Source organism: Ambystoma mexicanum, chromosome 10 (genome assembly GCF_040938575.1).
Source record: "Ambystoma mexicanum isolate Mex_15411 chromosome 10, UKY_AmexF1_1, whole genome shotgun sequence".
In the NCBI taxonomy this organism is placed as follows: domain Eukaryota; kingdom Metazoa; phylum Chordata; class Amphibia; order Caudata; family Ambystomatidae; genus Ambystoma; species Ambystoma mexicanum.
Genome location: NC_090932.1, coordinates 779865454 through 779886271, shown reverse-complemented (window position 1 = coordinate 779886271; position 20818 = coordinate 779865454). Strand labels below are relative to the sequence as shown.

The 20818-nt window shown below is 44.1% G+C and overlaps 1 protein-coding gene across 2 annotated transcripts in view; it reads right to left on the bottom strand.

Moving 5' to 3' along the window:
- The window catches only part of LEKR1 (leucine, glutamate and lysine rich 1), a 1355278-nt gene that overhangs the window by 890419 nt on the left and 444041 nt on the right, over positions 1-20818 (bottom strand). The window contains exon 1 of one of the 2 annotated variants that reach the window (XM_069618434.1): positions 17053-17489. The exons of the other annotated variant lie outside the window; for it this stretch is intronic. The gene's annotated coding sequence lies outside the window, so the exon portion shown is untranslated. Of the gene's footprint in view, positions 1-17052; positions 17490-20818 lie in introns of those variants that run through there. 2 annotated transcript variants of the gene reach the window in all.

Sequence of the window (20818 nt, the reverse complement as noted above, 5' to 3'; positions counted from 1 at the left end):
TTCATAATCTTACCATGTTGAATAGTGAAATGGTAACTGCTTTCTTATTAGAGTTTTGCGTACTGTGAAACATGTAATAAGTAGATAATAAAACCCACTTAATACATAATTATTACAGACAAAACACAAAGAGACAACAACACATACAAATATGAGTATATACAGGGACAGTGAAGTAAACAAAAAAGCAGAAGTAGTAGCAGAAAGAGTTCATAATCTAACTGATTGTCTTTATGCAGAGAAACTATTGCTCTGTTTCAAAGCTGCTACTTACCCTATGTATGTGTATCACATGATGTGACTGCACCCAAAGGAAAGGAGAGTGAGTATAATGTATACAAATATGAGCATATACAGGGAAGGTAGAGTAATAAAAATAAAACTATGAGAAAGTGCCGATAACCCTAATGAGTATCTTCATGCACAGAAAGGATTGCTCTCTTTCAAGCCTGTGTCTTCCGCTATGAATATGTTTCATATGATGTGACTTAACCCTAAGTCTACAAATATAGTACCTTTTCAATTTTTACTTCCTGACTGTTACTGAAGAAAACTATGTGGCCTAGATATGTCAGTATTATAAGAATGGGTACTCCCAAATTTTTTGTTATCGAGGGGGCGGCACTATCTAAGGGAGACTAATACGAAAGCCAACAGAAAGTGATAGGTCGCCTACCCCTACCTATAGACCCTGAGTGACAACAAGGTTAAGTCCAAGGAAACCTCATGTAATTTTGAGGTTATAGAAAACACACAACCCTCATTCACATATTTAAGTTATTGTACAATTTTCAATTTATTATTCACAAGATTTATAAAAAACATTAGTATAAAAAACAACACATAAGCCAATATAAAAACAAACTGTGCTAATCACTTACAGTCTTGCTAGTGCGAGTGTACCAGGCCTTACAAGAAGGTCATAAACCATAGTGAAAAGATAAAAATAACAGGAAAAACAGTATATCTTACTGTTCAAGTGTACATGTGTACTTGCAGGGGAGAGTCAACATATATTGTAGTCTCCCAACTACTGATGTATACCTCAAAGGTTTATGCACTGAGTGAATGATCTAATATTGTGTGTTTAATTTATTGATCACTCAGTTTCAGATAACTTGCATCGATATAGGGTAGCACAGGGGTATATGATATGCACCAGCTATCCTATTATAAATTATTTAATATGGGAGGTAGGAATCGGCTAATACACACGTTCCTCTTAACACGTCGACATATGTTTCGGCCTTGTGACTCATACGGGACTCTCTCTGGTGCCGTTGGTCGTGATGTAGATAATGGCCGTCTTCAGGACAAGAACAAATTGGTTTTTTCGTATTGAATACTTTCCCATTAGTTAGACATCTGCAGGAGGCTCAATTTCTTGGGGTCTGGTGGTAAATATCGGTGGATTCAAATATATTCAAATGGGTTCCTACAGGAATACCATCCCTTTCACGTCAAATAGGGAGTCTTTCATGATGTGATCTTGATAAGCTAACAGGCTAGAAGGACTTCACTTCACTCGATTAGCAGTATTCCTCCGTGTGTTGATATAACACTCTGGCTCTTACACGAGCCATAGTCGGTAAGTTCTAGTTTAAGATGTTGTTGATACGTCTATGAGACCCCAAGAAATTGAGCCTCCTGCAGATGTCTAACTAATGGGAAAGTATTCAATACGAAAAAACCAATTTGTTCTTGTCCTGAAGACGGCCATTATCTACATCACGACCAACGGCACCAGAGAGAGTCCCGTATGAGTCACAAGGCCGAAACATATGTCGACGTGTTAAGAGGAACGTGTGTATTAGCCGATTCCTACCTCCCATATTAAATAATTTATAATAGGATAGCTGGTGCATATCATATACCCCTGTGCTACCCTATATCGATGCAAGTTATCTGAAACTGAGTGATCAATAAATTAAACACACAATATTAGATCATTCACTCAGTGCATAAACCTTTGAGGTATACATCAGTAGTTGGGAGACTACAATATATGTTGACTCTCCCCTGCAAGTACACATGTACACTTGAACAGTAAGATATACTGTTTTTCCTGTTATTTTTATCTTTTCACTATGGTTTATGACCTTCTTGTAAGGCCTGGTACACTCGCACTAGCAAGACTGTAAGTGATTAGCACAGTTTGTTTTTATATTGGCTTAGGTGTTGTTTTTTATACTAATGTTTTTTATAAATCTTGTGAATAATAAATTGAAAATTGTACAATAACTTAAATATGTGAATGAGGGTTGTGTGTTTTCTATAACCTCAAAATTACATGAGGTTTCCTTGGACTTAACCTTGTTGTCACTCAGGGTCTATAGGTAGGGGTAGGCGACCTATCACTTTCTGTTGGCCTAGATATGTCAGTAAAGGGAAAAAATGGAGAGCCAGACATGTGATGTCATCAGTGATGTCATCAATGACATTTGTGATGTCATCTTTGATGTCCTGGGTATTAGCGTTGGCAGTGCACGGTGGCGCGAGTTATGGTTGCTTATCTTACCATAACTGCCAAATTTCAGGGGTTTTTCGGTTTTACTTTGAACCATAACGTCCCTTTAACAAAGTTTTTTTACTGAATTTCATAGGTTTTTAGTAGCACAACTTAACCATAATATCCCTGACTTTAAATATATGTAACATAGAACATACTGAACCCCTAGCTAGTGATTTCGATGTCCGTGGACTACCACCATGTCCGCGGACATATCGAAAATCTGAGCGTGGTGAATGTAAATTTAAATAGTGTGCCCCATTTCCCCTTTGAGGTTGGCTCTGAAAAGAGCTGTTTTTTGGGGTTTTTTGCAGATGCTTGACAGACACCTGTTATTTTGTATTTTTTCTTACTTTACTCCTAAAATCTTCACATAACCTTCTCCAAAGCAACCCTTACATTCCAAAACAGCATGGCATTTCCCATAAAAGATAAGGAAATGCCATCTTCTTTAAAATAAACAGCATTACTGGAATCAATATTCTCATTATTACAGAAGAACATACCAGCTCTAAGCATGAAGGCACACATGCCTCGGTTGATTACACACCTAGCATTGTTTTGCTGAGGACAAAAAACTGGACTATTTTCCCATATTGCCCTAGGTAGTAATCCAGAAAAAATTACTTTGGCATTTGGAAGGATGTTCATTACTGCTTGAACCAAGTGTTCCAAATCTGCCAACAAAGTAGGGGCACTGACATAGCTCAAACGGAAAGCACCATAGAGCAAAACTACCACATGGGGACTGTTGATCCTGCCCATATCTTCACAAACTTGTACAATTCCCTGTACATTGCAATCAGGCACAGTGCTCCACACGACCTCCACTCCTTTAACATCAAAATTCTTTGCAACATGCCTGCATTGAGCATGCTGTTGTAAACCATGCACAAACATATCTCCGAGCACCAACACCCTGACTTTCTCCACTTCTGCCATCTTCACTACACACAATCTCTTTCAACACAAATCCACAACCTCAACATCTGATTAGCTGATCCCTACAGTCTTCTTTCCATGCTGGATTTGCTGGAAAACCCTGGATGTAGCATGCCCTGTCCACGGACAGCCGCGGTGTCCGCGGACCGCGTAACTCTTGGACAGCCCTTCTACCCTTTTCCACTTCACTCTCTGTGCCATTCCCTCATTGCATACAGCTAAGCAGTCACACAATACAGAGAACGTCACACCCCCATTTTCTTTATGTATGAATATTTCAGGACACTGCGAGTGTTCTTCTGGCTCACTCTTTTTTCTTTTGCTGACATATCTAGGCCACATGGTTTTCTTCAGTAACAGTCAGAAACTGAAAATTGTATTTTTTTGTAGATGTATCCTACAAGTAGGTTCTTATAGTAATTCCCTTAGAGTCCAGTCACATCATATGAAACATATACATAGGGGAAGACACAAGCTTTAAAGACAGCATTATTTTCAAGCAAATAAATGATGATTTCTCTGTTTCAAAGCTGCTATTTACCCTATGTATATGTATATTGGTATGTGTTCTTGTCTCTTTCTGTTTTCTCTATAGTAATGCAATTATGTAATACATGGGTTTTATTAGCTACTTATTACATATTTCACAGTACACAAAAATCTATTAAGAAAACAATTATTTCATTATTCAACATATTAACATTACGAATATTATACCTTCATCTTGTACGCTGCACACAATGCTATGTTTCTGCATTAGTAGCTTAGTATACTAGATAGAACCCCATAATAGAATGCTATTTATATCAATGCATCGTTCAAAGCACTAATTAGGGTATGATATTTATTGCAATGATCCTGGACACTTTTTTCGCAACATTATAATAAGAATCCCTTGTACACATATTTCATGAAAAGTACATACACATTTGATGTCATCTTTGATGTCCTGGGTTTTAGTCTTAGCAGTGCACGGTGGTGGCACGAGTTATGGTTGCTTAGCTTACCATAACTGGCGAATTTCAGGGGGTTTTCGGTTTTACTTGGAACCATAACGTCCCTTTAACAAAGTTTTTTTATTAGCACGCAAACAATATACAAAGATGTAGTGTAAAAAGCAATTTCTCAGAGATGGCTGTACACAGAATGTTGCAAACTAAGAACTTATGGTTGTTTACAGTGAAGGTCAGCTGCTTCCATTTTTTGCTCGCGTGCCGGAGAGGCCCACGACTCGCACTATAAGGTTCTATTGTTTTTTGACCTTGACAGACAGGGATCGTGCTAAAAGACTTCTTTTGAAGGAGTGTTGCAAAAACGTAAGACACGATAAGGATGATATTTGTGAAACGAAACCACTTTTATATATTATATCACTATGAGAAAGATCGTTGGCACAGACGGAGTCGTATTTTGGGACTGCACTACGCTTAGACAATGGAAAATGCCAATATAATGTAAGTAACCCTTTAGATTATTTTATACCGGAATATAATAACAATAGCATGGCGTTAAAGCCCGGTTAAGTTGTACTTCTTCGTTCAATGTGGCATAGTGTTTTCTACCGTGCACTATCACCACCAATTGGTCCCCTGTCGCTTAGAGGGCTCTGAAAAAGGCAGAGGACAGAGGGTGGGTTAATGGGAATAAGTTAACATACTCCGTTGCACTATCCTCACTAGCAAATAGTTTCACGCCCTAATAAATAAAATGAATATTTTTAATGAAGATCGGCTGGTGAGACTAATTTGTGTTTTTTAAAACGGGTATGTCCTTCTGTACTGTCAATGCCACGATTTTCAGACCCCGGCCGCCAGGTGCAGCTACTTCTAAACAACTTCATGACCCTCACCATTTTATGGGACATTCACCAAGGACCAATATGCCCTTACGCGGTACTAGCGGCTAGAAGCAACATACCAACCATTATGGTGGTCTAATGCCTCGTTGTTGGAACAGCCTTCCGATTATCAGTGCGACCATAGTGCTTCTTTTATCATAAACCAACACCCTCTGTACCGCAAAGGAACAGCGCGTGACTCAAGATGAACTTTTGCGGATCAACAGCAAAGACAAATGCAAATCGCTGAATATTCTCTAAACATTTGATGTCAAATAAAAGTACTTTACGAAATGTACAATCTTGCCGTTTGCTTTTAAATCACAGTTTCATATTCCGAATTGTGGCGCGCTGTGTTGAGATGATCTGTGTTGTTTTCCGGGTTCTGTGTTAAGTCGCGTAGCACTGGAGACGACTGGGCGCGTTTGGCTATGCACCCTGTACCGTCACGGAGAGAGACGGGGAATATGAATGCTTTGATAATGTCAGACTTAGGGGCGGGAGATATGATTTAGTGTCGCAAAAGCAGGTCAGCCAGGTCGATGGGGCAAGTGATAGGATTATCACATAATGTCAACGCACAGCAGCCTGATTTATCGTTTGTTTAGTGGACAAAAAGTCGGGTAAGGGCCATAGGAAATTGTAATGTCAACGAACATAAGAAGGGTTCTTAGAACACTTTCAACCTGACACCGAACAATACGAACAGCGTTCTCAGAACACCCCATTTTGTTTAATTGCAAACATTACCTCCACGTCTACTCTTCCGTGTCCCAGTGCTTACTTCATAAGGCCCCTGCCTCCGACACAGGACCTTCTTCTATTTCTTGAATTCCTATATCTCCTCCCCCACATCGACATCACTCAGTTTCATATTACCCAGCCGGAGCATGGGACCTTCCCCGCAGGGAGGGTGAGGAGGGTCGTCAGTACTGTGACGAGGAAGAGTAGGACTGGGAGTAATGAGGATTACCGGTAAGTAATCAGAGCATTTCAGGACACCGCAAGTGTTCTTGGAAACATTCAACTTGCCAGAGTACAATACGGACAGCGTCCTCAGGACACCCCCATTTTGTTTATGTACGAACATTTAAGGCCACCGCGAGTGTTCTTAGCTCAATTTTAGCTTGCTTGCGAACAAAACGGACACATACTTCGTCCTCAGAACACCCCACCATTCAGTTTATATAGAACATTTCAGAACAGCCGTGTTGTCCGCAGACAAATCGAACACAACAAAAGTGTCTAGCATATAAAAAAAACAGAACATTGAACCTATCTCATACTCCCCCCACCCTCCCCAAACACTCTTACACACCAACACACTCCACTAAATACAATTTTTAATCCAAGTTTCACCGCGCTCTCCGCGGTCGTCCGCAAATGCAAGATGGCGGGCGCCACAGAAAATCTGACGCGCATCACGCACCACGCCGTCCAATCAGCGAACACGTCGCATGTCCGCAGACATCACGCAAGCCGCTCGGCCAATCTGGGCACTGTCCGCGGAGCGAACCGTGAAGTCTGTCCACAGAGCGAACTGAGATATCACTAATTTTTTTGCCTTACATTTTGGTCGTTTAAAAAAAAACTACTTGACGGATTTACACCAAATTTGCAAAAGCACGCTTTTGGGACCAAGCCCCCGCTTCTGCCGCAAATTTGGTGTAAATCCGTCCAGTGGTTTGGGCTGTAGGCGTGCGCAAAGTTTTTCCCATTATGTCTATGGGAAAAAACAAAAGTTTTGGGACCCCCCCTATAACTTTGCCCCCCCTGGACCAAACCTCTCCAAACTTTGCAAAAAAAGAGTGGGCCATATACTTTTCTTGCAAAGTTTGGTGAGGATTCGTCCAGGGGGAGCGAAGTTATAAGCCACCCAAAAAATGCTCTTCCTATGGAAACACCAACTTAACCATAACTACATGGACGCGGCCGCGTCCATGTAATATGTATATATATATATATATATATATATATATATATATATATATACACACATTGTAACTGATTTCCATTTGGCAAGGGTGTAGAAGCCCTGGCTTTTTTGATTTTTTATTAATTGAATAAAGAATTGGGTAATTGCATCTCTGAAAGGGTAATCTGCTCATTAGATTCCTTTTTCATAAACTCCATGCCAAAAGCATAGTGTACACATGTGCACTGCTGCATCAGTCTCTTGATTGCAACACCTGCCTTACAATGGCACAGAGCAAGGTTCTGGTCACAGGTGCCCTCTTAACAGCCGAGGTGACAGCCAAAGTCACTGCAAAACATGCTGATATTTAGGATATGCACTACTGTTCCAAACACGACTTAACTATAAGGATGTTGTCCTGGTGGCAAGTAAGTTAAACTGTAAATATAAGCCATACCTAAGTTTAGGGTATAGTGTCCAGCATAGCTCATAGTTATCCAAGCCACATCAAATTGATATCTCATGCGTCAGCCCTGTAGACCCAATTCAGCTGTGGAAGAGTTAGGTTTATTCCCCCAGAAAGGCTGGACCTTGCCCCTACGGGTAGGACTGTAGCCTGGGGGGCCTGCATCTCTTTGTTCCTTTGCAGGTAGCACTCTTTTCCAAGGAAAGACACGCCACAGAAAGCTGGCCTGGGAACAGGAATCAAAGGGCAGACCCATTCACAAAAGGCTTGGCCTCACACCAGGAAGCTGCATATCTGAATACCTTTGATCCTATTGGGAAGGGAAGGGTGGGGTTAGTGTAGAGGGGGAGAACTGTACAGTAGGAGGATGATTCCACCACCATTGTGTTTGTCTCTGCCTCTATCTTTACTTCCACCCCCCCACACTCCCTGTAGCACAAGGCACTTTGAGTGTGATGTCAGAAGGCAAGGTCCACTTGCTTCAAGAACAGAGAATGGACTCCTAATGCAGGCTAGCTTTAGTCCAATCACCAGTGAGCAATTGCCTTTACAAGAAGGGGTCTCCCACCACTTCTTTGAATCATCTTTTGCACTTCAACCTTTCAAGAAGATTTCGTTGGACCTCTCTTGGGAGAGTTAATCTCTCCAATATCCTCCACCTGTGAGGTGAAGACCGAGTGTCCAAGATAGGGGCAAGCTCTGTCCCCTACCCATGCCCAGGGACCATTGGGATTGTTCTGCTGCTGGGGAAGGACCTGCTCTTTGTCAGCCACAATCGTACCCAGGACCTCCCCATGTTGTAGGACACCTGCAGTTGTGGACCAGCCTCACCAGTACTTGGGAGATCGAGAACAGGGACCAAACCTCATCCCTGAGCCCCTGCAGTCAGTCCCACAGCATCTGGAGGACCATCAACAACGTTTTCCCCATTCTGCCTCCTCTACGTCAGTTGAGCTGTGTTCTGATGCAGAGGGATCCCAGCAGTGGTGCTTGGAACATTCCTCTAAACCTTCCAACAAGTGCCTGCCTCTTGAGCCCCCTCAATGCTGCATTGCACTCGCTGAGCCCATCACCTGCTAGGCTCGAATCACTACATGTCACTGGGACCTGACTCAAACCGTTGGAGTCACATCCCGACCCACACCAGGGGTTATGCCACGGCTCGACCCGACTCGCCCCAGAACTGCTGCTTCGGGGAAACTCATATAGGAGCAACAGGATCACTGTAGTTGTGACAATCGTTGCCTCGAACCGCTGCAGCATAACTCATCAGCCCTTCCCGGCTATTACAACCCAACACGACCCCTCGTGACCTCAAACAGATCCTGGCGAGCGCCCCGACCTGCTTTACCGAAAGCGGTCTTCGAACAGCACAGTGCTAAAGCATTCGAAACCGTGCGGTGCTGTCTTGCCACTTGGGTATACACGATCCGGTTTGATAGCACAGCGAGTAGAGCGCTCGCTTTGACATCCGTGCAGAGCCTGCTGATGCAGGTTCGAATCCCGGCAGGGCCAAACTCAGCCTTTCATCCTTCCGAGGTCGATAAATGAGCACCACGCACCGTGAAAAATAAGCAGCGTTCAGATACCTGAGGGTTCATAGTGCTATATAAATGCATAAACAAACAGACATACCCGAACTGAGCTCCAGGGTTTCAAATTGCTGGGAGCTATTTAACTCCTGCTTCTACTCTAGTAGAGCATGTTTACTTGAAACCTACAGCTGCCAGGATCTGCATTTGGCTCCCAGGGCCAACTCGTGCCTTACAAACATGTGTATTTTACATTCATTTTGAGTGTTTGAGAATGAGAATGTTATAAAGAAGAATTGGGCACATCTAAACATAATGGATCATACATAATAGCCAAAAGGTTAAAGTGTGCATCTCATGTGGAAGTTAGATTTGCAGTGCTCTTGGTATTAGTTCCTGGTTCCCCAGCAATAGCTCCTGTCTACTGGGTGATGCCGACACCCAAGAGCTGATTTTAGCTCCTGCTCATTGAGCGTTAATTTCGAGGCCAGAGCACGATCCACATATGCATCACTGCTTAAAGCCGGAATTGCCATTGTTTTTCGCAATACAGTAGAAGTCATGAAGTTACCAGCGTACATCAGGGAAACCATGCATATTCTTCAAGTCCTCCGCTAAACTGTGTGTCAGCCAGACTTCTTATTAGTGACATTAGACGTCACAGCCCTGCATACATCCATTGCACACAATTTGGCCTTAGAAGCCATTGACTTCCCTTTCGCCAAAACTTCGGCCACTTATCTAGTCCACCTCAAGACGATCAAGGAGACGTTGCAATTTTCATTGAGAAGTAAGGTTTTCATTTTTAATTACACATATTACCAACAGGCTTATGGCATTGCAATGGGAGCCAGCTATGCCCCAGCACTGGCGAACCCATTTATGGGGCACTTTGAGCGCACACACGTACTATAAGGGATCAGACCTATGCCAAATGTGTGCTTGCTTGGCAGCGCAACATCAATTATATTTTTATGATTTGGCAAGGTTCAGAAGAAATAAATCAATTTGTTATTTATCTCAATTCCAATGACTTTGGTATTGAATTGGGTAGTACCATACACACTGAACAATGATATATTTCCTGGATATTCATTTTTTATGTAGATCACAACAAGCTCAAATCTACAACATTTTGCAAACCCACTGAAGTCAATTCCACACTATACGCAACTAGTTGCCATAGAAAAAGTGTAATTGATAATATCCTGATGGGTGAATATATTCGGGCTTGCAGGTATTGCAGCAATGATCAAACATTCAAGGAGGAGTTAGAGGATACAACATAAAAAACTGAAATCAGCACAAAATACAACAATGGCAATAGGCCAAAAAGAATTGTTAATTCCTAAGAACAGACAATCTAACCTGACACACAATCAGTTAGGTCTATGGTAAGATATAACACTTAGAGTAATGTACTGTACAAACGTTTTCAAAATAAACTAGCAAATACTTATGATCAATAATGATGTGAAACAATATATTGGAGAAAGACCAGTTTTACTTATACCACAGCTCCCACACTTAGGGCTATACCAAGTATGTCATTCATGAATAACACCAGACAAACAGAAAGTACTTGGCTTGACAAGCCCGACACGGGCAGATTCATTAAATGTGGCACCTGTTCCATGTGCCAATATGCCAGGAATTCGAAGCACATACAGGTGAACAAATTTGGAAATTTTATCATGAAGGAATACATTAATTACAGGGCGGAGTATGTTATTTACATCATAATGTGTGTTTATAACAAGATCTATTTTTAGGAGCACAATACGAGAATTTAGGATCAGTATAAGGGAACATGTGAACAGGATGGGCAGCCAAGAAAATGAAGCTCCCACTTGCAGCTCACTGGCACCAACCCCATCAACAAGATCATAAAAATGTCAAGTTTGTAGGACTTCAGACCGTCAAATGCGATAAACGAGGGGGAGACAGAGAAACTGAAACTCAGGTGTTTGGAAGCCAGATACACCCATCTCTTTTGTACAGTATTTGACAGACTCAACATAGAACAGGAAATGAACATTGTTCTATGAAATGAAAATTGCAGGATTACATGATGCTATGATTGCATATCACTATAAATATTTCCCATGTTGTACGAATTTGGGAAGACTGTGTGAACAACATCAGTCTCTTACACCATTTATATCTATGCATAGCGGGGACTTTACCAGTCACATTTTACTTACACAACTGAATAGCCTCAGCCCCTCAATTCTACAATTAGAATATACCACTTACGTACGTAACTCATGGACAGTACCACACACCAGTTATCATTATCCGGTTCACTTTTGAATATGCATAGAGTACCATCCATTCCTGCACTGTATGATGCCCCTGGTACTCCTCTTTTTCGGAACTAACCTTTCCCCAGCCGTGACATAAACCTGGTCTTTGAAAGGATGACGTCACACGCTACGTGTCCTATGTGACTTCTGTATAAATAGGGCCAAGCCAACATGGTGCCCGATATTGAGACACAAGGGACACCTACAGCCTAACAGGGCTTGGGTGACTCCATCCAACATATTGGGCCTCATTACAACTCAGGCGTTAAGGGTTAACGCCGTCGTTAACCCTTAACGCCTGATTCCAATTTTAACGGCTGCTTTTAGCAGCCGTTAAAATCCATGGCGCTAAACCGCCTTGGTGCTAATTACGGCACCGTAATTTACGGTGCCGTAATTAGCGCCTTCCCCACTCCCATTATGCCCTATGGGGCAAAAATGGGAATGGGGAAGGGTAAATGGGAAATGGGGATTTACTGCCCCACTCACCTTGGAATGGGGCGGTAAATCCGCCATCCACCCTGGTGGTAAAGTTGGTGTACTTACCGCCTGGGTCGTAATGACCCCCATTGTTTTGATATGGAGATATGCCGCACACTAACTGCCCTTCAACCTTCACCACACGATTCAAAATGTTCACCCTTGGATTCTCTATATCGTTCTTTCCTTTACAGACAATACAATTCTTCAATGATACTACAGACAAACCTGTCCATTTTCAAGTGCCCTCGCAATTCTGAAAACTAGGAACATACAACCGGTATTCATCAACACAAATCATAAATTACCTTGTGTTCTTAATAATGGACCCACATTTGGGTACACATTTACTCTGGGGCTATTCCTGGTCACGCATTCTTCTTGTTTTCGATCTTGTTACAGATCAATGTACTCTATTAATTTGTTTTATCTTCTTTTTCCCTTCTTCCCATTCATCATGATGTAATGTGAATACCTTTTGATCCTCCTTTCTATTTGGACCGCATTTTAAAAAATACTTATCAATGACATTAAATGCGATTTTTTACTTTGATTCAAATGTATTTTCTATCATTTATATAGGATTCTGCGCAATATCATGGCACCCATCAGCCTTGAAATAGACCCTTTAGGGTGGAAACACGTGCTGGCTGTTCATCAGTTTTACGAACTATGTCATCAATCCAAGGATTAAGCATATGCTAATGCAACAATCCTTTGTTCTAAATTTATGTGGTTGGATAAACATCTGCACCAATTTCTATTTTTAGCACGAGGATCTCACTATTAATCACTTATGACACGTGTGATTGTGCTGAAGCAAGGCTGCTAATCTCATTTGAGTCCCGTTTGCTGCCTAAATATATAAACATAGAAATGTGGGTACACATGACAGAGTAACAGGAAGATAGGAGAATGAGGAAGAGTATAAGAAGATCTATGGGTATCAGGTAATGATGTCCCCATACATGTTATGTTATGAATATTTGTTGAGCGCGCGCTCACCCAAGGGTATCTTGGCGCTGATGTCTTCATACATAATGTCCCCAGGAAAAGCCATTGGCGAGATTATGTATGGTGACATTATTAATGGGGACGGGTTGCGGGGATGTCCCGATCATCTTGTAAAGAAAATGTGCGAGTTGCAGGGGTGTCCGCTGCATGTTCAACGCAATAATGTCTCTGCAAAAAACAGCGTTTTTTTTGTCAGGAGACATTTTTGCTGGGGTATTATTACATAGAACCAATCTGAGGGGTGGTTAGAGTTGGATTTAGAGTAGGAAGGAAGTTCTGAGTGTGGTTATGCAGAAGATAAGGAGCTAACATACAGATTGGTGGGTAATTAAGGATATGTTGAGAAGCGTAGGTGTAGCAATGAACTTATGTTATTTTAAAGGGAGGAGGTCCACATAGCTTTTTATCTTTGTTACCCTGGTGATATAGTGGTGCGGATTGTTGTAAAGAGTAGCGGTTGGAGCTCCTAAGTTTCTCATCTTAGCAATATGCCTGTACATTGGGTTTCCATCGCAGGTTGGCCGTCAGGGGGGATGAGGGGTCTGAAGTCTTGTGGCGATAGCCCCTTAACAATTATGTATTTGGTTGTGTTGTTGATAGAATAGATTTGTTGAGAACGTACCTGGGAAATAATGCATGAGATTACTGTTTAACAAATGTTTGCTGACCTTTAAGCTTTGAGAATTGCTTTATCTGTTCAATGTGTTGGTGTATTTAGCTCATGAGCTTGGGGTTAGATTTAGTGTTTTTTCAAGTCTATGGGGTTGGCAAACTGCATTAAACATGCCGTTGGCGAGGGGGTGGGGGTGGTCTTTCCAATGAAATGAGAGTTTGAATTGTGGCAGTTGTTAGTATGTTTAGGAGCTGGGTATGTTTGGGGCTGCAGGTCCGATTTCTGTTTAATGTACTGAGGTAAACTTCTTTTAGCGAAACCATCTGATCAATCTTTCCATGATAGTATTTGTTATATCAGCCCAGAATCACGATACAGGTGGTCAGAAGCAAATAATATGCTCAAGTGAACCTTCTTCGTCCTGAGCCTTTCTGATGAAGCTTACAGTTGAAAAGTGTTGCTTGCATGAGGGAGGTTTGTACATGGCATCCAATGCCATTCTGTCAGCTGTGGAGGCGCGGATCAAAGGTAGGGGGGCACAGTGTTGCCTGTAGACAAATGCCTGCCTACATATCCCTCGGCGTGGGGGCAGAGCTTCTGTTCTGAGGCTGTGAGGTCATCCGAACACATTCTGTGCGGGTCTAAGGTGGGGTGTTACAAGTGCCAACACTGAACATAGCAGTGCAGTTCCACACATAACATACCCTACCACGTGGACAGAAAACCCGGTGAATAAATACTCTTGGCCTCCATGTCTGCTCTCCTCGAGGCATCAAACACAATGGATGGCAAGTTGAAATCTCAGAAGTCAAAAACAAAAAAGTCATTAGCAGAGGGTAGCACTTTTCAAACATGGGACAAGGGACGTCATTTGGGGATTCTCAGGGGTAGCAGCTGCTATCCCTGGCTCCCCCTTTGCTATCCCTAAACCTGTCTTTACGGCCCATGGGCCACTTGACAAAGAGTCCGAGCCAAGAGCAGATATCTGTGTTGCACCTGAAAAAGGGGGTTGTAAATGCAGCTAAATGTGCCACAGCTTTTTCACCTGGAATGTAGTTCTTGTTAGCTGAAGAATAAACAGGGATGCATGAAAAACCATGACATGAAGCTGCCATCACTAACAGGTTGGCAGTCCATGAGTGAAGAATGCCTGAATGGTTAGTTCAGCGGCAGGGCTGTCTGTACAGCTCATACCCAGTACTGTAGCAACTGGTAAGGTATGCAGGATAGGTCTAGCTAGATAAGAATGGGTAAGAGCAACCTGCAGAACTCAGTGATAGTACAGCATGAACGCAAATCTCATCATTGTTTCTTGTTGTGTGCTTTGCATATCCAGTGAGCTACTGGGCCTGTGATGAGAGGGGTGTGCCCTAGTGGCACCTGCCACCAATCTTACCTGGGCACTGTGTGACCTGACCCAGATCTGCCAGACCTGCATCACAGGCACACTGTAGACAGACGGATGGAGAGATAATTAATTTACATTAAGTTGCGCTTTCGCCTTTGAAGTAAACCATCTGTTACTTCCTCAAGCAACAACAAAACATGTATTTGAAAAGATAGATCAGGGGCAACGCACTTGCTTTGGGAACCAGAGAATGCAGTGCAACATGGGTTCAGTTCCTGTTCCAGTGCTTAGAAGCTGGCATTAAGCAAGCTATAAAGGACCAAAGACAAAAATTAAATTGGCCTTTTCTAAGGGTGATGTCGTGGAGCTGCTGCTTACATTTTAAGATAAAAAAAACCCTGCAATTACTGTAACCTGCAATGCATCCTCCAACACGTCCCCTCTGTCTCCCATCTAGCAAAAAGAAATGTGGGTTGCTTACCAAATACGCAAAACAGAAAGGTGATAGCTGGAAGGTTTCAAATCATTCACAACCACTGGCACAGCTCTGCGCAACACTCCAGACCATCGTTTTTCAGCCTGCAAAGCCACTAAAGGAGGGGAGGACCATATGCAAACCAGGCTTGGCCCTACCCCAAAGGAGGCAGTCCAGCCCAAACTGCTAGGTCACATCCCTTCTGCATAAGACCACAAGCATCCACAGACATGTTTCAGCCTCATAGGACATCATCACTGAGTAGTCTAGGTCTGTAGGCTTAGCAGGCTTTTCTATGGGTAATGTTGTGGAGCTGCTTTTACATTTTAAAATAAGAAAAACCTGCAATTACTGTGAGCTGCAACACATCCTTCCGCTCTATCTACAATCTAACAAAAAAAAACGGAGGGTTACTTATCAAAACAGAAAGGAGATAGCTGGAAGGTTTTACATTATTTACAACCACTGGCACAGCTCTTGGCATCCTTCCAGACCATTGTTTTTCTGGTTGGGCTTGTGTTGGGCAGTTGCTATTTCCAGTCTGTGGCCAGACACTTGGCAGGCACTGGATGTCTGCGCTTTGGGGTTTAGTGCTCTTCGAGATACTCTGTGCCAACTCCAGGCCTCGCTGGCCAGGATCCTGACAGGTTTTCAGGAAACCCTTCATTAATATTCATGAGGGGAAAATGTGCATACCTTTAGAATCATGGTATGCAAATTTATCTCATGAATATTAATGGCGGGTACCCTGAAAATCCGACATGGATGCAGACCTGGAGTTGGACAACCCTGGAACTTTACAATTTAGCGCTAGTGATGTACAATAGTCCAGGCTGTTGTGTTGGATGTCTGCTTACATTCACAGTAATTTGGAAATAAGGGCATATACACCCTGATATTAACACTACATATGGGGATCCATTCTTGTATGAAGTGTATATCATATCACAGTGATATCGTAACCATATTTTTCTTAGTGTACTGAGGAACAATGTACGTGATGCCACTTCCTGTTTTGTCAAGGGGTGAAAGGTTGTGTGCCATCCCTTCCCTTGATGTCACTTGGGGCTGTGTAAAATGACATCACTGCATGTGATGTTGTCAAGGGTCACGTGATGTCACTTCCGCTACCCCTGGCATTTTGGGGAAATTACGTCCCTGCATGGGACTACTTTTTAGATGTTGCCAAAAACTATTTTCTGCCCTAGTCCAACTCCAATTTCAACATCAATACAGTCAACAGATGCACTGAATAACATGTAGTGTGCCCAAACTCTACTGTGTGCCATGCAGGAAAACAAACAATGCTCCCCCACTGTGCAGCATTGTTTTTCCAGTAAGGATTTATACATGCCTCTTTCAGGAGGTCATGAGCTTGCATTTTGTTTGGCATCCTGGAACTAGCCGTTTTAGATTTTCCATTTTAAATTCATTATTGGAATGGGGCATTTGAAATGTCGGTAGCGTGATGGTAGTATTATTATATTTATCAATGAGGGACAGCAACGTCACAAAAGTGTCTTATAGGAAATTACGTCAAAATATTTTAAAATTCAAACATAGGCACAGAAGTATGAATGTATGTGCGTTTATGCAAGGTAGCCTGTGCACTTACCTCGCCTTTAAATGACCGCCTCTGACTCACACCAAAAATCGTACAAAACGTTGGGCAGAGACTGCTGAATCGGGATCATGGGTTAAAAAACACGAAGGATGCATTTTCTTTCAAGGAGAGAATCTGCCTCAATAATTGGAAAGCGCTCCGCAACGGATCTGGTTGAGGAACCGCAGGCTGGCAGTGGAAGGAGGAAGGACTCTGATTAATAGGTGGAGGCAACGGCGTGTAGACGCGCAAAGAGGGAGAAACAGAGGCGCAGAAATATAATACATGTAAAATAAAATGGATAGAGACGTTAATAATGTGACCCTTAATTAGTGTCTCTCGGTTAATTCCAATTGATTCTTGAATTGCAGATCTATGATTTAAAAAAAGGAAAACTTTGCAGCTTCCTAAACAGAAGCGCAGCTTAGGTTGTTCCAGCTCCCCTAGCAACGGCTTGGGAGAAAGTGGGCGGGGCATCGCCATGGGAAACATGAAACAGCAATCAGTTTTGTCTTAAAGGAACAGCAGGACAGCAACTAAGCTATTAAAATGTTATCCAGCGATCCGGAACCCACTTCTCCCAAAAAATAAGCTTTTGACAAAATTGTTCACTGATAGTTTGTAACACTTAAGATAAACGACAACAATTTCACAGAAAACGTCTGACTGTTACATCCATGTCCCTGTCCCTCTCCCTCGTCCCAGTACTTAGTGAGGTCACGACCTTTATCGCAGGAATTCATTCCATCTTTTAACTAACACCCATACCTGCCCCACCCATAGTACCATATTACACGACCCACACAACATGTTCTTTGTTTCATGCCTACCATACCTACCTATGTTCCAAAATCACAGCAAGGCCATCATAGCTCTCAACCATTTGTGTTTCAAAGGCGGGTGAAATCACCCGATTTTGTTTTTGGCGGGTGAAACGCCCATTGAAATGAATGGGAGTGCAGGAGGCTTGGCGGGTGAGTCAGCTCTTTACAAGGCGGGTGACACCCGCCAAAAGCGTGTGAGTTGAGAGCTATGGGCCATGCACCCACATTCTCAAGGGGGCAGTGATGTGGAAGTTTCTGTTTCATTGAAGGCGTGGTTTCCCATCAGTATTTCTAGTCCTCAGCTTCTAGCTCTTAACATTTCAAAGTTGAAATAACTGTCCTCATACATTAAAAGACTATCTAACTACATTAGTACAAACACGTACCTCTGTCCCCACAGGCCATCCCCACCCCTCTGGTCCCCCAGTGATGTTCTCTTGTGCCCCCACCATTCTCGCACACAGGTGTTGCCCGTTTTGTTTGATTCTTCTACCCTGCTCCCTGCTCGCCCCCCTCAAGCCTACTTCTGCAGGAGTCTGTCCTGATACATACTGGTTTCACCATCACCGTCTTGTGGCCAATGCAGGATTTGACTTTTATGGACTTCATTCATTCACAGTGTGTCACCCTTTCTCATCTCTCATGCTGGACTTCCTTTGCATCTTGTACGCATGGTGGCCATGAATCATGCTGTTCCCATCTGCATCTTGTATCCTGGCTTGCAACATTATGTGTTACTACTGACTTCTGCAATTGTATTCCCTCTCCCCTCTTGCTTCTCCACTCTTTTGACTGCTAACTCTCTGTTCTCTCCTCCTTTCCCTTCTCCCTTTTCCTATCTCCTCCCCTTACATTCTTCTATGCACTTAAAGGGGTTTCGGGGCCCCTTTTATTTATATGGCACGCAACGGAGTGAGACGTCACTCGGTCGCGTGCGCGCGCCCTTAAAGGGGCTGCGCCACATTCCTCCTGTTCCATAACGACAAACACATGAAAAGGAGGCACTAGCTACCAAATATCACAGCACACAGTAACAACATTTCCTCGAAACCCCTTTAATGACACCCACCCTGGGTCCCCAGTCGGTGTCGGTCTCCCATGGCTTCAGGACATAACAAATGTAACAGCAGTCATTTAGTCCAGGACATAGTCTGTAAAACGGGCAGGTTTCCCTCGCCCTGTTCTCAGGGGGTACCTCCTGCCAGTCTCTCTGGTCGGTGTTCCTTCGCCATGCTCCTCTCAGGTCGGAGACCCCGCCAGGAATGAGGACCCACCGCCCTCCGGCACCTCCTCCAGGTCCATGTCTGCCATTGTCTCTGCCCGGGCTTTTTTAAAGAAGCTGGCATTCCTGGTGACAAACGCTGTTCCATCGGATGCAGTGACCATTGACCCCTTAACTGTCACCACGTCCAACGGTGCCGGCTCATAAGCGAGGGAGAGCTTTCCTTGCGGATGCTGATTCCTCACCAGGACTTCATCCCCCGGGATCAGTCTTGTTGGCCTTAAATCCCTCCGGGCATTCTCCAGATCTGTCCTTGCCCTTCTCTCCTCTTCCACCTGCTCATTATCAATGACAACGGGCTCTCGCTCCCCCACCTCTGGCAGAACGTCCCTCGGACAGCACTGAAACATGGCCTCTGCCGGCACCATCCCCGTGGATGTTTGTGGGGTGGCCCTGTATCCTTGCAGGAATACATACAGTGCCCTCTACAGACACTCGCCTTTGCCTTGAGCGATGCAGAATACCTTATTCAGCGTACGCATCATCCGCTCCGCTTCTCCGTTTACTCGGGGCTACAGTGGGGTGACCTACCTGTGGTGTATGCCGTACCCTTTCATGAGGTCCGCTAAGCTCTCGCCCTGAAATGGTGCCCCGTTGTCCGAGCACAGCACTTTGGGCAGTCCGTGGGTCTCAAAGATCTTCTCCAGCACCACTACCACCCTTTCAAATGCCACAGACTCTACAAACTCCACTTCCGGATACTGGGACCACTCATCGACAACCACCAGGAAGTGTGTGCCTCTGGTCGTAGACCCGAAGTCCGCGTGCAACACCTCCCATGGCCTTGTCCCTTTGGGAATGGTTTCGATGGTTGGCTCCCGCAGCGCAGGTGGCGCCGCCTGGAACCATATACAGGAGGCCACGAATTCCTCTACTCTCCATTCCAGCTCTGGGAACCAAACTTTCTGTCGGAGGCGGGCCTTTGTCTTTGGTGCCCCTTGGTGCCCTTGGTGTGCCTTGGGCGATGGTTTCCTGCACCTTGGCCTGTGGGATCACTATCCAGGACCCTTTTAGAAGCAGTCCAGAATCAGAGAACGCCAGCTCTTCGCCTACCCCCCACAGCTGCTGGAGGGCCACTTTTGCCTTTTGTGTACTTCAGGCCAGGGACTCCATCACAGTTCTCCAGGCCCCATGCTCCATGGCCGCCTTCAGAATCCCGAAACACTCATCTGCCTGCGAGGCCTGCTCCAGTTACTTCCACCGGCACCGAGGTGGACGTTGTCGCTTCGACCACCAGCCGGATGTGTTCGTCCACCTCCACCGCGCACTTAGACTGCAGATCGTCCCCCCTTGGGTGCCTGGAGAGATAGTCCGCAGCGTTGTTGCTGCCTGGTCGGTATACCAGCGACACACTGTATTCCAGAAGCGCCAGCATCCAGCGTTCTATCCTCACCGGTGGTTCAGAGGACAAGCATGCTAAAATGTAGAGCAGGGGCACGTGGTCCATGACCACTGTCACCGGCCTTCCTAGCACATACAGTGTGAAGTGCCTGCAGCCCCACAGTACAGCCAGCGCCTCTCACTCGATTTGAGAGTACCGCTGTTCAGTGTCTGACAGCACCTTGCTGACATACGCTATCGGCTGGACTTCCTGATCGGCCCCCACTTGGGTGAGAACCGCTCCCAGACCATATGGGCTGGCATCCACAATGATCTCCATCTGTAGGGCTGG